Source organism: Callorhinus ursinus, unplaced genomic scaffold (assembly GCF_003265705.2).
Source record: "Callorhinus ursinus isolate GAN/ISIS: 27379988/994484 unplaced genomic scaffold, GSC_fseal_2.0 scaffold15, whole genome shotgun sequence".
NCBI lineage: Eukaryota > Metazoa > Chordata > Mammalia > Carnivora > Otariidae > Callorhinus > Callorhinus ursinus.
In genome coordinates, this window is record NW_027397077.1 from 24,218,801 (window position 1) to 24,232,307 (window position 13,507).

General features: G+C 43.8%; 1 protein-coding gene across 2 annotated transcripts in view; it reads right to left on the reverse strand.

Annotated features, from left to right (window-relative positions):
- The window catches only part of TAFA4 (TAFA chemokine like family member 4), a 185,343-nt gene that overhangs the window by 153,792 nt on the left and 18,044 nt on the right, over positions 1 to 13,507 (reverse strand). The gene's annotated exons all lie outside the window — the stretch shown is intronic.

The following is a 13,507-nucleotide window of genomic DNA, read 5'->3' on the forward strand; positions in this document are numbered from 1 at the left end:
GAGGGTTGCTGGAGTGGTGGGGGGTGGGAGGGATGGGGTGGCTGGGTGATAGACATTGGGGAGGGTATGTGCTATGGTGAGCGCTGTGAATTGTGTAAGACTGTTGAATCACAGACCTGTACCTCTGAAACAAATAATACATTATATTAAAAAAAAAAGAAGAAGAAGATAGCAGAAGGGGAAGAATGAAGGGGGGGAAATCGGAGGGGGAGATAAACCATGAGAGACGATGGACTCTGAAAAACAAACTGAGGGTTCTAGAGGGGAGGGGGTGTGGGGGATGGGTTAGCCTGGTGATGGGTATTAAAGGGGGCACATACTGCATGGAGCACTGGGCGTTATACACAAACAATGAATCATGAAACACTACATCAAAAACTAATGATGTATGGTGATTAACATAACATAATAAAATAAAATTTTTAAAAAAAGAAAAGAAAGAAAGAGAAAAACTGCAGAAGCTCACTTCAGCCAATACACTAAATACAGTGGAAGACCCTGGAATCTGGGCTGATCTCGCCAACCCAAAATGTGGGTTCTTGTTCCCACTGTTCACATCCGTTCAACAGGCAAATCATTGGACCTCTCTGAACCTCAAGTTCTTCATCTTGAAAATGGATTATGAAATAGCTACCTGGGCTATGCTAAAGTTAAATGAGGCATGGTACAGAGTAAGGCTGTGTGTAAACGGCACCCATTCTAATATGAGCTGTTGTAATGACTTCCAGAACCCCTGTAAATGCCCTGCTCTGCCCTGAGGGTTTTCTTTGCATGAACTCAATTAATCCTCCCCAGATGCGTTGAGGTAAGTGCTGTCATTATCCCATTTACAGAGGAGGAATTTGGATGCAGGGAAGTAATGCGACTTGCCCAAGATCAGCTACCAAGCGGCAGAGCGGGGATAGAGACCCAGGTTCCAGAGTCTGCTCTCCCTACCATTGGGCAACAATGTCTTTCCAACATCTAGAAATGAGCGTTCACCCCTCTCTTTCCCCACCCCTACCACCCCTTTTTTCAGCCAATACCGATATCGTTCACTTTGTGGATATGCACTCTAGTTATAATCTTGTCTTCAGGTTTCTCTTCTAATATTTTCACCTTGTGTGCATATATATGTTTGGCTACAGGTCTGAAACCTTCCTCGACCTGAAAACACTTGATGTCAAAACACAACTCAGCCTTGTTCACGCCACAGCGATATGCAAAGCAGCAATCAGCAAACAGATCCTACCTGAGAAAACCTGACAAACCAAGTTAGTAAAATCACTTTCCAAAGTATTTTCAATCTAATAAGTAATTTCAGACATCATTGGTTCTCCCAATCAATGGCCATTTCTATAACAGATGAAAGGAACCAAAAGAAAAAAAGAAAAAAAAAAAGGCAGACACAGGAATCCTGAGAGGTAACATCCCAGGGTCCTAACTCTCATCATTAACATGGCTCTGACCTAGAATAACGGCAGGTACCTTGCTGGCAAAGCTTTCCTTCGACCAACATTTGCCGAGCATCTCCTGTGAGGCAGACCCTGGAGCAAACAGAAGCTTTAGCCCAGGACTTAAAGCAACCGCCGATCCTGAGAATGGGGCTTCTGAATCTGGGGTCCTTGGGTAGAATTCAGGGGTCCATGAACTGGGATGAAGAAAAAAAAAATGACATCTTTCTTTTCACTAACCTCTATTTGAAGCCCATCACATCCCTCAATGATAAAAGTCAGCAACAAATGACAGGGATTATGTAGCATTTCCTACGACATGGTCACACATGGAAACCACAGGTATTTTCAAGTCACATTACAGTTTGTAGTGTATACCTTGAAATCTGTGTCCATGGCCACTCCATAATTATATAGCTCACGGATCTGCCCATAGAGCACGCTGTTTAATGCATTAATACAAAAGTGCGTGTTCTATATCACAAATTGCCTTAATGTTGTGATCACTACATGACAACTCAGTTGGCTTCCTTTGTAATCCTATGGATTTTGTTTTATGCGCTTTGAAACATATTCTGAGACAAGATCCACTGGCCTCACCAAACCTCCAAAAGGACCTATGGCACCAAAGAGGTTAAAGGATCTAGATCCCAGGAGTTGGCAAAACCAATTACAATATCACAGCTACCTTCTCCCTCTCTCCCCCTCCCACCCTACGAAAGCCGGACCTTGCGCCCATTAATTCTGCCAGTACTGACACAGAAAGTTGGAAAGAAAACTCACAAATGATGCACTGACATCTGTGTAAGGCATAAACCAGTCACAAAAGCACCAGGAAAGAGTTGCAGAATGATTCTTACAAGGTTAAAAAAAAAAAAAAAAAAAACAATTTGCCCAGTATAGAAAGCACCATCGTTTCAAGTACTTCTTGCAACCACTATTTGTAATGTATTCCAACTTGCAAGTGTAGAAATGGCCTCATTATCCCCACAGAGGTCCTTCAGAAAGTCTATTTCAAAGCAAGCACATTTGAAAGTTAGCCTGCAATCTAAAAGCCAGAGCTGTAAATACACGTGGCCTGGGAAAGCGAGAGCGAGCTGGATTCCATGATTGCATCTTCAAGGAAGAAACTGGCAGAGCTGGAGGCCAGCAGATTGCTCAGTGAACAGCTGTAAGATAAAGGGAGATGAAGTATCAAAGATCTTTAGGGTAACAGGTGTCAGAAGTCCAAGGGCAAAGAGACCCCCGTCATCCTGAAAGAGATAAAATACACATGCAGGCAAGCATTAACAAAGAGGTTCATAAAAGCTTTCCCGATGTATACTGCAAGTGTCTGTGCAGGTGACAAAGGGCAGGCAACAACGAAGTGAAGGTACCAATATGAATGGGGTCTCAGGATGGGTTTGCCACCAAGCAGAGCCTGAGACAACGACATACAGGTGCATAAATGAGGTCACTGCCTCAAACAGTGGCAGCCAGATTCCTTAGGGCCTCTCAAGAAGCATTAGAATGGCTCCCAGAATCATCCACCGAAAGACAGCAGGTAGAAGCATTTATCCACTAGATTTCCATCAGAGACATTACCTCCCAGGTTTGCCAGGTCGCCCTTGCTGGGACAGACAAGACCCTGTGAGGAAGGCGGAAAGACACTTGGCAGAAGCCAGGGACAGAACATGAGCAGCTCGAGCGGCTCATATGCACTGGTACCTTGTGCTATATAGCCCCCACCTCCCCAGAGATTCACCTCTGAACTTGCAAGGAACGGTCCTTTGCAGCTGCCGAGGGCTGAGGGATATGTCATGAGATAGGAGAGGTACCTGCTACCCGGGGCAAAGGAGGAATGCAGCCTTTTCTCTCCTGCAGCAGCTTTCCTGCACTGAATTTTAAACTTCGTTCACTCATCAAATAGATCTGAGCCCCAACTACGCAACAGGCACTGCCTCCAGGTCCGGGGACAAGCAAGGAGGGGGACAGGCGGGGTCTCTGCCTTGTATTCTGGTTTCAGGCATCTGAAAAATGAGTATTTAACATTGATTAAAAAGAGATGACAAGAGACAACAGAAAGTGACGAGGAAGGGGGACAGGGCAGAGAGGAGAATTCAGAAAGGGCAGGAGGAAATTGTTGTTTTGAGTTGGAGCCTAAAAGATGAGAAGGAGCCAGCTGTGGGACACATAGAGGAAGTGCTTTTAAACAGAGAGAACAGCACATCCAAAGGCCCTGAGGTGCAAAGAAGCCAGCCAGGGCGCTAGTGAGAACAGTCCCCCGTAAGGTGGGTGGAAGGGGGCATCTATTATAAGCAGGAGTTCTCACTGGTCAGAGAGTGAGCACACCGTGGAAATTCGTTTTCAGATGGTGATGAGTTCTGTACAATATACAGAGTTCTCTCTGCAGGCCAATTTCCAACCAAACCAAAGGATTTCTGTTCCTTTTCCTTTTTTTTTTTCTCTCTCTCTCTCTCCACATTTTCATCCACAGATCACTGAATTTGAAGTTCACAGTGTTGACCAGGCTGTACCCAAAGTAAAAATCCCCAACTGCCTGGAGGCCAAAGCATTTTGGAAAGGAGAAAACAAAAGCAAACCATAAAGTCATTTCCCATCTGAGGAAGAGAAGATAAAGAGCAGGTGGGAGTAGGTCCAGGTGAATAACGTTCTGTGTACACAAGCAGGCCAGATAAGAAAGCGGGAGGCCAATCAAGGCCCGTCAAAGGGTGAAGCGTCCTTCCTCAAAATGGCAAAGCTAGCTCTGCATCCGCGTTCCTTTCTCACGTCCTGGGAGATGATACATTGATTGGCACAACAGAAAATCAGGTATCGATTTCATATATCCCTCCCTGGACATTAGAATTGAAAATCTTGCCAGCTGACTGCCCTCTAATTTCAATTATTTGGGGCCTCTTAGCCTTGAGAGTCTCAGTGCGCAAATAATAATCACTGCTATTAGAAAGCTTTTACTTAGCACTAACCAGTGGCCAAATATGATGCTGAAAACTCGTTACATACATTAACGCATCTGAGTCTGGCCACAGCCTTCTGAGACACGGACCTTCTTAGAGGAAATGCAAACACAGCAAGGTTAATAATTTGGCCAAGTTCATAAAGCTGATAAGTAGGGAAGCCGGGATTTGATCCAGCAAGGGTCTGACTCCAGAACCCTTCTCTCAACACAAGCTCTAAGGGCTTTGTGAAATCCGTGTTAATTGCACAGCTCACTTTCATCGTGACAGCGTTGTGAAGGTTGGAAGTCTTTCTGAAGAGAAGGCCCTGCATCTTGCACAGAACTCACTGCCATCTGAAAATCAGTGTCCACAGTATGTCACATCCATCATGAAAGGGTCTCAATAAAGTGATTTTGGGCCAAGAGACAGGAAAAAAGGCAAGGGAAAGAAGGTTTAGAAAATTTGGTCCTCCAGTAACACCCAAAGTAATCAAAGAAATTAATGCTCATTGTCCAAACAGAAGATGGAGGCAAAGATATGCACCAACTGTCATTCTCAAGATAATAGCTTTCTATCTAGCTGGCTCCTGTAAAGTCATCTGCTTTGGAGAATGCCTTGATCTTCAAATGAAAAATCTTCCAGCTTCTGATACGAGTGTCAAGAAGGCAAAAGGCCAGAATGAGCTGAGCCCTGCAGAAAACGCACAGAACTACAAAAGGGCTATTTTTGTTATGCTCAGAGCAAGAACAACAAGACATAGGTCTCCTGCCTGGTGAAGGTAGTGTGATGCTAACGGGTAACAGCAGGTGGAATTACTCAACCTCCAGTCTGTGTCTGTGTTCTGTCAAGAAGGATGAGATGCTTTCCATAAAGGGTAGAGGGGATACAAGGTAGAGGGAATTGAGGTCCACAATAGGTGTTGTGATTGTCAGAGTGTCTGCTCTCTCTAAATGAGCCCAAGGCTCCTGGCCCTGATGAATTAAACCCCATACTACTGATGGCATGAGGTATGAGGTGGCAAAACATTGCTGGCAAACTTTGAAAAATCTGGGAGAATAGGAGATGTACCAGCAAATGGAAAGGAATGAAAACAGAGGTTCTGCCAATCACAAATCAGTAAGCATGTGCCAACCTCACAAAAAATACTCAGAATGCCATTACTAACAGGGGTGGCAAGGAGCAGCAATGATTCCTTGGAATCCGTGTGGCTTCACTAAGAAAAATCTTACCAGGCAGGGGCGCCTGGGTGGCTCAGTCGTTAAGCGCCTGCCTTCAGTTCAGGTCACGATCCCAGGGTCCTGGGATCAAGCCCCGCATTGGGCTTCCTACTTCCTGCTCTGTAGGAAGCCTGCTTCTCCCTCTTCCACTCTTCCTGCTTGCATTCCCTCTCTCTCTGTCAAATAAATAAAAAATCTCTATAAAAAAAAAAATCTTACCAGGCAATGCTCATTCCCTTTTTTCATACCCAATGAAGCTGATGATCAAGAAACTGTTACAGTCATAAAATCCAGAGTTCACCAAGATATTCTGAGTTTTTCATAAAACTCCAATGCAAAAATATAAAGAAATAGAGGCCAGACATAATGAAAATAAGTGGGCTGAATAACCCATCAAAAATTTTCCTCTCTGCTGATTAATTACATCTATGTCGATTTAGAGTATATTCCTTAGTGGTATGCCACTGGGCTCTATCCAGAGCCCCCATGCTGTTCATCTTCTATCAATAATTTGGATGCCGATATTACCAGCATTCCACTCAAATTTGGGGATGAACTGAACCTAGGAAGAAAAACAAGAATTTTGATCTATCAAAAGCAAAATTGAAAAAATTCCAGTAAGGTGACCAATCCATTGAAAATTAACACAATTACATTCTCTGGAGGTAAATGCAAATTATGAAGCATGGATCCAAGAACATAAGTAGACAGTAGAGGATGGAAGAAACACTGCTCTCACACAGCACATGGAGAAAAATTGCCCATAAATGTCTCAAAGGACTTTGAATTTTAAATGAGGACTACAATATGGCTGCTAAAAATGTTATTTTGATCTTGGGTTTCATTAGTAAGAGTTTATTCCTTCAAACTAGAGAAGGGATAAGTCAGTTATACTGTGAATTAGTTAGACCAGAACGAAAGGTTTTTGTATTATGTGGTTCAGTTTCAGATTCAGCCCTGTCCCATGGCACTTCAGCCATGATGAAATAAATGTTCTCCATCTCCAACGCAATTGTCACCCCCCACATATGGCTACTGAGCTCTTGAGATGTGGCTAGTATGACTGAGGAGCTGAAATTTTAGTTGTGTTTAATTCTAATCAATTTAAATTTATGTAGCCGCTTATGGCTCATGGCTACCGTATTGGGCTGCATGGCTCCAGACAAAGCTATATGCCACATGGTGGAAAAAGCTGAGAGGGGAGCGAGCCTGAAAAGAAGACTCAGGGGGACAAAATGACAACAGTACTTAGTGTCTGAAGTGCTGTCTTGTGGAAAAGGGTTTGGAAATACTCTTCGGAGCCCAGTGAGCAGAACTAGGACTTGGAGAAATTATAGTAAATTTTTAAAAAATCATGACTGGGGCGCCCGGGTGGCTCAGTCATTGAGCGTCTGCCTTCAGCTCAGGTCATGATCCCAGGGTCCGGGGATCGAGTCCTGCATTAGGCTCCCTGCTCGGCGGGAAGCCTGCTTCTCCCTCTCCCTCTGCTGCTCCCCCTGCTTGTGTTCCTGCTCTCGCCGTGTCTCTCTCTGTCAAATAAATAAATAAAATCTTTAAAATAATAATAATAATAAAAATAATAAATCATGACTGTGTAGAAATAAGGGTTTAATAATTATGACAATGGCAGTTCTTTTTTTTTTTAAGATTTTATTTATTTGAGAGAAAGAGAGACTGAGAGAGATAGAGCATGAGCAGGGCAGAGGGAGAGGGACAAGCAGACTCCGGATTGGGCAGGGAGCCCAAACGGGACTTGATCGCAGGACCCCGGGATCAGGACCTGAGCCGAAGCCAGATGCTTAATCGACTGAGCCACCCAGGTGTCTGGACAATGTCAGTTCTATAAAGCAAGACCATAGCCCATCATCTAGCACAGGGCCCGGCACTGAGAAGACCCTCAGGAAATACCTCTATTTAATAAGTAAGTGGATCCGTCAATCAATGAAATAGGAAGCTGTCCACATGGAATGCAAATGCCTCAAAAGACAATGAATCCCCCCCAGTCCGTTGGGAGTCCTGAAGGCGCTGGCTGACCACTTGCCAGGGAGACTGTGGAAGCTCCAGGCATCCACCAAAAAAGGCTGCTGGACTAGATGGCCTTCTAGGTCCTTCCAGATCAGCTCTGATCCTCATGTCTGCCATTAGATGGGGCTGGGTTCAAATCCTGACACTCATTATTTGTAGGACTATATATCTATTGCTGCATAGCAGATTAATTTATACTTGATGACTTCACACGCACACATTTATGATCTCACAGTTTCTGCAGACCAGGAAACTGGGCACAGCTTAGCTGTGTGCTATGCCTACAGTCTCATGAAGCTGCAGTCGAGGTGTCAGCCAGGGCCGGCATCTCACCTGGAGGCTCAACTGAAGAAGACCCCACTTCCCCCCCTTGAATAGTTGGTGGCAACACTCCGTCCTTTTATCTTTGCATTTGCAGGCCCGAAAGCTTCAAGGCTTTTCAGCACTCAGCTCCTAGAGGTCATCTGTGTTTCCTTGCCACATGGGCTTTCCCAACATGCCTGCCTACAAGCAGAGTTTACATAATGCAACAATCACAGCTATGACAACCTCCCACCTTTACTGTATTCCATTGGTTAGAAGCAAGTCAGGTCCCGCCCACAAAAGTGTGAACACTAGGAGGCAGGTATCACACAGGGCCACCCCAGTGTCTGACAGTGACCTTGGCAAGTCAGCACACCCCAGGTTCTCCTCCATAGAAATGAGGCACTAATTGCACAACAGAGTCATTACAGGCGCATTTAATATACAAACTCACTTTAGCATGTAACGAGGGTCAGGTTAATCTCCACAGCAGTGTTGAAACGTCACAACAAATCTCATAGGGTAGATTTAGGTTAAAGAGGCTTAAGATGAAAAGAGAAGCAAGACGACCCTTTAAGCCAGAGAAATACTTAAGAATTCCCAACCCAACACCCATCTATAGAAGTTTGGTAGTTATAAGCAGAATTCATTCAACATTCATTTATTCAATACATTTGAATGCTCAGACTTCGGCATTCCCTTTGTTCCTTCCTATGGACTAACTCAGCAATTCTCAAACTTTAGGGGTAAGAACTCTTCAACAGGATCGTCTCCCAAAATATTATATGGGATTTTTCAGGGAAGAATTCTGACTATATATGATTATTCTTTTACACACTTAATTCAGCACCAAATCCCACGTGCAGCTAGATTCCACTGTCCCAACCTCATAGGCTAGTCAGAACAAAATATCATTAAAAGGGTGACACAATGCTCCATACTTAAGTGTTTGATAAATATCAGCTCCTATCGCCTATTAAATTACTAAGCACGTAAAAAAAAGATCTGATGATAGATTTTGCCTGGAATAGTTGCTCATTTTAATGTCACTTCCCCAAAAAGAAGGTCACAGTCTGTATCTTTCCCTTCTGTGGAATTTACATTTCAATAACTGTAGCCCCAAAACATGTTAAGGCCCGGCCACATTCTGAGCAGCTTGCTTCTGAAAGCAAAGATACTGCTGATGTTCGAGAGGAGAGCAATTATGCTAAGCTGATCGATAAAATGAACTGTAAAGATTAATCCTCCATAATCCATTTTCTTCCTATAGAAGACAGCACTTGGCGATTTCTCATTCCTCTCCCCCATGTCTCTATCATCTCAGAAAACAAGGACAAAACATCAATAATTAAAAGGTGCTTTCCAATGAGAGCCAAATGTTCTTTTCTAAAAGATTTATACTCCCTGTGATTGAGAGGGTACAGAGAAAAGGGACCCTAAGAGAGACATTATGTGGTGGGCATTGTCCCCATACTCGCTCACTTGTATCATAGTCCCTCCTAGCCAGTGGGTATGATTGACTCTGTTTTACACATGGAGAAACAGAAGCTGTGAGAGATGTTAAATTGTTAGCCTAAAGCGCCACACACACACACACACACACACACACACACACACACACACACACCCCAAATGGAACTGGAAACTAGCCTCTCAGAAGAGGATCCCCTAACACAGAGCATCTCTCCAGCATAACAGAATCCCCACAGCTAATCAACAAATATTTTGAAAGTATATGTGCTGAACACCACCAGCCACCATATGGCTTATAAATAAGCCAGAGAACCAATAAACAGGGAAGACACAAAAACACAAGTTCACTTGTAATCTTTGGGTAACAGGGAAGGGATAGGGAAGGGAGATTGGTTAATTTATATCAGCATGTCAGAAAAGGTTAAACAGAAAAATAAAATGCCACAAAGCCTCCTGGAAAGGGTATGTGTATGTGGTGATGTATGTGTCAGCAGGCAGGGCTGTCTTGGCTCGAAACCCTTATTAGTAGCAATATGTTTCTTACCCACGCAGAGGGCTCTAGTGCCCAGATCATCAGCCCAAGTGGTGTGAAATCATTTCAATTCTCCGCACCTCACCTCCAAGGCACCACCCCTCCCCTAAGCCCCCTTGGATCAATGTTTCATCCGCTACGTTCGAGCGAATCACTGATCCTTCTCCTTCATTCTTTGAGTCTAGGCTCACAGATTATTTCCCACACCTTTATTCCATTATTTCCATTCTATTATTTTCCCCTTGTCTGTTTCCCACTTCCCAAGACATTAAAGGGAAGCCTGCCCCTAAAGGGTATATGAGCAATTTCCTTTCCTACACCTGCTAGCGCCTCTTTAATCATGAAACATCAGGAAAGACCTGCAAACCAAAATCTCCCTTCCACCCCTACCAATCCCATCGAAGCTGGGTCCTTTCATTTGCCTGCGCATAGTACATCAAAAGGAGGGGGGGCAGGGGACTGCTTGATTAAAAGACTGCCGTAGCTCAAGGACACAACCAAAATGTTAGATGCCTGACATTAACTACTGGCCACTAATTAAATGCAAAACAGTAGCATTAATGCAAAATGGCATGAGCAACACTACATTGGGCTTTTGTTTTTTCCTCTACAGTGAACACCCCTGGTTTCCCCCACCCCCATCCCACTGCATTTTCCAAGCATCGGGGACCAGAGGAGCATGCTAGCAGCATGCCGTTAATCACTCTCACTCATCTGCCTGTGCCACTGCATTCACAAGGAATTAATAATGGGTGTAGCTGGGAGCGCCTGGGTGGCTCAGTCAGTTAAGCATCCGGCTCATGATCTCAGCTCAGGTCTTGATCTCAGGGTCGTGAGTTCAAGTCCTGCGTTGAAATAATAATAATGCATGTATCTGAAAACCAGGAGAGGAGGACTAAGGTGCTGTTGGCTCCCACTCAATTGCTCCCGCATTCATGGCTATTCTCTTAAACCCCAAGAGAACAAACTCAGTTTTTCTTCTGCTATAGCTGGAAAATTGGAAAGCCCTAAGAACGCTCTCCCTGGGCTTCAGAAAACCACTGGAGATTAACAAAATGGAAAGAAAAGATCCTGGGTTCTCTGATATTTTCCTCTGAGTGCATGTTAAACTACTTGTGGATCTCACTTTGGGGGTTCAAGGCATTTACCCAGGTTCCTAATGCAGGGAAAGGCATACTTGAAAGCACTGGGGGAAGGAATCCTGCCCCCAAATATTTCCCCAGTCACATTATCTTGTTAAAGATCAACGCTTGGGGTTACTAAGGAACTGTCTGTCCTAGAGGAATCAACGTGGGAGGATTTTGAGCTGCTCAGTCTTTCACTGAAATGGTCCTAAAGACACTCCTTTTGAAAAACACCAGCCAAAATAAATAATAACAAATACAGTGGCTGCTTATATCTAGTGAAAACTTCCTGCGTGTCAAAGACCGTGCTGTGCGCTATGCATGCATTTCCCATCCAATGCACACCTGGTATTTTCTCCTTTTTATATAGATGAGGACACCTGAAAGGGTTAACATTATCCGCTCAGGGTTGCACGGACAGAGTTGCAGCCAAGATTGAAATCCAGGTGAGTGACTCCAGAGCCCCGTTTTCCTGAAGGCCACCCCGTTCTGCCTCATTTACACCTAGCAGCCCGGTGGGCGGGGTTGCAAAATAAAGCTAGCCATCAGGGGGCAGAACAGAGGGGGGCAGGCAGCTGGAACAGCAAAGAGCCCAGAAAGAGGGGGGAAGATGTGCCGGATAGGACAGGGAAAGGCTGTGGAAGACAATGCTTGTTTTATTTAGCAGAATGGTTATGAGCAGAGCTTTTGAAGCCAGACCACCTGGGTTCAAATTCCAGCTCAAATCGCTAGCTGCTACCATTCAATTTATAGTGCTGGTCTTTGCTGCCTCTCTCTTGGGCGTGAGGTCCTACAGAAGGGTAACCATTTGGAGAAATCAATGTCACTAATCTGATCAAGGTTATTAAGACATTCTCAGAGATGAGAAAGGCAGAAAGCCAGAAAGACAGAGAGAAATTCAAGCTCGAAGTTAGTAGCTGCGTGACCCTGGTAAGGGGCTTCATCACTGTCTTCTCCAGTTTCCCTGTCTATAGAATGAAGACGATAATCCTACTCACCCCAATTAAATGGGTTAATATATTCAAAGGATTTGGAAGAGTGCTTGGCACAGGACAAGCGCTATTTAAGTGTTAATTATGATTTATTTTAATTATTTAACAATTCTGGCAAGAAACAGCCCTGGCTCAAATACACAGTCTGAAAAAAACAAAGGTATACAACAGAAACAAGCATATATGTCCACCAAAACCACGTATGAGAATGTTCATAGCAGGCAAAACCTAGAAAAAACCCAAATGTTTAACACCAGAATGGGGAAGTAGAGTGGCCTGTTTGTACGATGAAATACTACGCAGCAATGAAGAAGGGTTACCTGTGAAGCAGACATCATATTGCTTAACAAACTCAGGAAAGAATACACACTATGTGCTTCTACTTATATGAAGCCATAGAAGAGGGAAACCCAAAGCTCTACTAGCAGAAGGAGCCTCCTTCTGGGGGATGATTATGACAGAAGTGGGTATAAGGGACCCATCAGGTCCTGGAAATTCTGCATTCTGAGTAGTGGTTTCATGGGTGAGCTGCATGTATGTGCATACTCACAAGGCTCTCATGGTTAAGATTTGGGTACTTTATTATAAGTTACACCTCAATGTTTAAAAATTAACAGAAGCCGCTGAGTCAGTATGGGAGGTATGATTGCATGTACAAAGTTAAATTTTTTCTGTTTTAGTAATTAACAGTTTCAAAGCTTATTTTAAGAAGTGATGCATTTAGCCTGTCTTTCATTAATCAGAACATCAAACTCATTATTTCACAGATATTACTGCTGAAGATGAGACTGAATATAAGTCTATTTCAATAAAAATATGGAAGAATTTAGGGAAGAAAACATGAAGGCAATGTGCGAATGACTGACATTTAGAAATCACTAGATTCTAGGGCAGCTATGGAGGGGAGTCAAATGGGCCTTTATTCTAGTCCAAGGGTGGACAAACTACACCCAAGGACTGGATCAGCCTGCTTCTATACAACCTATAAACTAAGCGTGTTTTTTACATTTTTAAATAGTGGGGGTGAAGAGGGGGTTAAAAGGACATTGCTTGACATGTGAAGATGATATAAAATTCAGATTTCCAAGTCCGTAAATGGAATGGTATGGGATCACAGCCATCTTCACTCATTTACATACTGTTTCTGGCCCTTTTCCCATGACAATGGCAGAGCTGAGTAGTTGTAACAAAGACCACGTGACCTCAAAGCCTAAAATATTTACTATGTGGTCTTTTGAGAAAAGGTTTGCTGATCTCAGCTCCAACGGATAACTTCCATCCTTGCCACTGACACTGCCCTATGAAGTCACATATTCTTCTAATCCGGATCTTCTCATGAGGTGTTTTCCAATAACCACCATGATTAACTCCTTGGCTCCAAATTCTGACTTTATAAAGCCCACAGGACAGGGGCACCTGGGTGGCTCAGTCAATTAAGCATCTGACTCTTGATTTTGACTCAGGTCATG